Source organism: Chiloscyllium plagiosum, chromosome 47 (genome assembly GCF_004010195.1).
Source record: "Chiloscyllium plagiosum isolate BGI_BamShark_2017 chromosome 47, ASM401019v2, whole genome shotgun sequence".
NCBI classification, from domain to species: Eukaryota; Metazoa; Chordata; class Chondrichthyes; order Orectolobiformes; family Hemiscylliidae; genus Chiloscyllium; species Chiloscyllium plagiosum.
The window spans coordinates 6046955-6050831 of record NC_057756.1 but is presented as its reverse complement, the minus strand read 5'-3'; the positions used below and the strand labels follow the sequence as shown (position 1 = coordinate 6050831).

Genomic DNA, 3877 nt, shown 5'->3' with positions numbered 1-3877 from the left:
CATGCGCTGCTTTCCCCAATGATTCCCTGAAACAAACATCAATCAGTCATTTCCCCCAATTCCTCTTACTCCCAGTGGGAGCAAAGGACCTGGGACTGTGGGGAAGGGACAGAGACCGTTTCAAACTGGGGCCTTGCCCCTTAATGAAGATCCAATGTAGCTGATACCCGGGTTACGGTAACAACTCCTCCCTCAGGCTCTCTCCGAGTCTGACGAGGAATCGGAGACGCTGACGGCCCTTCGGTCCATCCAGAAAGCCTCCTACATTCAGTAACATTTCGTCTGATCTCATTGATCCATTAATGTATTATTCCACCCTCCCGACATTCGTCCGATAAATATTAAATCCTGTCGGTGGCTCAGTGGTTAGCGCTGCTGCCTCACAGCGCCAGGTTCGATTCCAGCCTAGTGTGACTCTCTGTGTGGAGTTTGCACGTTCTCCCCAGTGTCTGCGTGGGTTTCCTCCGGGTGCTCCGGTTTCCTCCCACAGTCCAAAAAATGTGCAGGTTATGAATTGGCCATGTTAAATTTCCCGTAGTATTAGGTGAAGGGGTAAATGCAGGGGAATGGGCAGGGGTGGGTTGCTCTTTGGCGGGTCGGTGTGGACTTGTTGGGCCAAAGGGCCTGTTTCCACACTGTAAGTAATCTAATCTAAAATGCAGAGAGATAGAATAAATTGTACGTTTTTACGAAGATGGAATGTTACTATTGGAAGGTGTCGTATTGTGCAGTGGTAGTCTCCCTAGATGTAGGTCAGGAGTCCCGGGTTAAAGACCCACCTCGTCCAAAAGTGCTGCTGCTTGAGAGAATGATTGTTTGAGAATGTGCTGCCAATGAAAGGTACGCTGCTTTGTCCTGAATGTCTGAAATGTTATGAGCTCATTCAGGTAAGTGCGGTAAACTACCACACACCTGCCTCATCAGCTTGGACCAGGAGAAAGCCTTTGCCGTGATATCCAAAATGGGTTTTGCAGAGGGAATCTGCAACTGGATCTGACTGCTTTACACCAACATTGTCAGCACTGTCTCAATCACTGGGTAGGAATTAGAAAGCTTCCCAATCAGATCCAGAGTCAGGAAGGGCTGCCCACTCTCTCCTGCTTTAACTGTATGTTGTGGAGAGCCGTTTAGTGAGACAATCAGAAGGATGCGACCCTGAGAGACCGTAAGACCATAAGACATAGGAGTGGAAGTAAGGTCATTCGGCCCATCGAGTCCACTCCACCATTTAATCATGGCTGATGGGCATTTCAATTCCACTTACCGCATTCTCCCTGTAGCCCTTAATTCCTTGTGACATCAAGAATTTACCAATCTCTGCCTTGAAGACATTTAGTGTCTCAGCCTCCACTCCACTCCATGGCAATGAATTCCACAGGCCCACCACTCTCTAGCTGAAGAAATGTCTCCGCATTTCTGTTCTGAATTGACCCCCTCTAATTCTAAGGCTGTGCGCACGGATCCTAGTCTCCTCGCCTAACAGAAACGGAGAGGGGTGACTATTCCTGGCAGTGTAGCCCTAAAGATTAAGGCCTCCCTGTTAATGGATGATGTCACTATTTTCTGCTTGGATCTACTGCCAGTGCACAGACTCAGGTGCATCTGTGACCAGTTTGAATGGGCCTCGGGGGGGCCAAGGTAAATTGAGGCAAGAACGAGGCCATGATCAATGGAAACTGGGCTGATCAATTGCCTATCCTCTTCACCGTCAGGACTGACCACCTGAAGGTGCTGGGTATTTGGTTCAGAGGGGCTGGGGCTTGCGCCAAGACTTGGGAGGAACATGTCACCAAAGTGAGGCAGAAACTAAGGAGATGGGAGAAACAGTTGCCCTCCATCTTGGGTAAAAACCTGGTCATTCGGTGTGAGGTACTCTTTGTTGTTGTATGTGGTGCATGTCTGGCCTATTCCCCCAAAACTGCACCGCCATAGTCCCCCTGTCTGTTTCCACTTCATGTGCAGATCAAAGATGGACCATGTCCAAAGAGACACCATGCATAAAGATCTGTAGAAAGTGGGAAAAAACACACCCAATGCTACCCTCACCCTTTTTGGCCAATTTTGTGTGTGCCTGCATCAAGATGTGCGTGGATCCCCTCTACACAAACACCAAGTGTCACTATGTACTGAGGTTCTACCTGTCCCCGGTGTTTGGGAAGGATGGACCTAGCCTCGCTGCCGCGGAACGCTCCAAGTAGTTGGACTGTTCCGCACTAACTGTCCTTCATGAAGAAACTTGTGAAGAGTAACACCTTTGACCACAAGTCCATCAGGAAGTGATCAGCACGTAGTGTCCTTGTGACGCTTCGGGAAAAGGAGAGGGCCGATCCTGGGGCAGTTCACTGCCCAGTCTTTCAAAGTCATTGCCAAAATACATCATCACCAGAACATTCAACCAAGCACCAAGACATCCTTTGGCTGGTGTGGAGAAAGGCACTGCTTGTGAGACACTTTATGTACGCCCCGACTCTCTGCCCCACCGCACGCTGCCCTCAAAGCGGCTGTGGAGGGGACCAGATTGTCACACATCTCCTTCTGGAATGTGTCTATGCAAAGGAAGTCTGGAGAAGAATGCAGTGGAGTTTGTCGAGGTTTGTCCCGAGCAGCTCCATGACATGAGACACTGCTCTATGCAGTGTTCACTGGGATGCACACTGAGATGAATATCAACTGTGCCTGACGGACCATTAACATGGTGAAAGACGCGCTTTGGTCTGCCCGAAACCTGCTGGTCTTCCAGTTGAAGGAGTTAACCCAGACTGAGTGTAGTAGACTGGCATATTCCAAGGTCCAGGATTACATGCTGAGGGACACGCTGAAGCTTGGGACAGCTGCCGCCAAGGCGCAGTGGGTAAACCACCGTGTAAGGTCCCTCTGCCGAAGGATAAGAGTGCGTGCATTCAGTAATTGGGCCTTGCTGTCACCTCAGCTATAAGCCAAGAGGTTGTCTGTAAATATAGAGTATGATAGACATGAAAGATTTAAGTTGCCATCTGTAAGTAAAAAGAGTACAGATCTGAGCAGGTTCACTAACTGTCCAGGTACCAAAAACTTATTTTCGAAAACATGTTGTGGTGAGACAGTTTCTTATTGGAGCTGGGTGTTGCAGTAATTTCTGTGATGGGAATATAACCTTGTGATTTCGCAGCCCAAGGCTGCCTTTCTCCAGATCTTGTCGAATTGGGCCATGATCTGCTCCAGGAGACTGGTACCCTCCCAAACCGCTTTAATGGTACATTCTGCTGCAGTGTTTTCACTCAGGTTTACAGTGATATGTTGGGAATACTTGATGTGCAATCCCATGGTTCACATCCAAACTCCTCACTGTATCCACAGCCCCAACTCTCCGTGGTGCTGCATCAGCTCTTGTGAGTGATAGAGCATGTAGTACTCACCCTGGAAACAATCCTGGTGTGTTCGAATAAAACCTTTCTGGTGGCAAACTTCCCATGTCTTGAACAGGAAGATCCAGCCCGAACCGTCTGGAGATGCCGAACTCCACAGGAATTGGAGAGTTTCGGCCCAGTGAGGAACACAGAGGGGCAGCAGGAGTCAGGGAGCTGAGGGCAAGGGTGTGTCGGCTGATGAAGGGCTTTTGCCCGAAATGTTGATTTTGCTGCTCCTTGGATGCTGCTTGAACTGCTGTGCTCTTTCAGCACCATTAATCCAGAATCTGGTTTCCAGCATCTGCGGTCATTGTTTTTACCCAATGGTGCGTCGGCGCCGACCACTCGCTGCCTTGAAATTGTTCAGTGTCGCTATCAGCAGCTTCATTGGTGACCCAGTTCACACACACACTCACACACACTGACACACACACACACACACTGACACACACACACAGACACACACACACTCACACACAGACATACACACA

At 49.3% G+C, this 3877-nt stretch overlaps 1 protein-coding gene across 1 annotated transcript in view; it reads right to left on the bottom strand.

Annotated features, from left to right (window-relative positions):
- Positions 1-3877, bottom strand: part of LOC122544170 (histone H2A-like) — a 29935-nt gene that overhangs the window by 15260 nt on the left and 10798 nt on the right. The window lies entirely within an intron of this gene.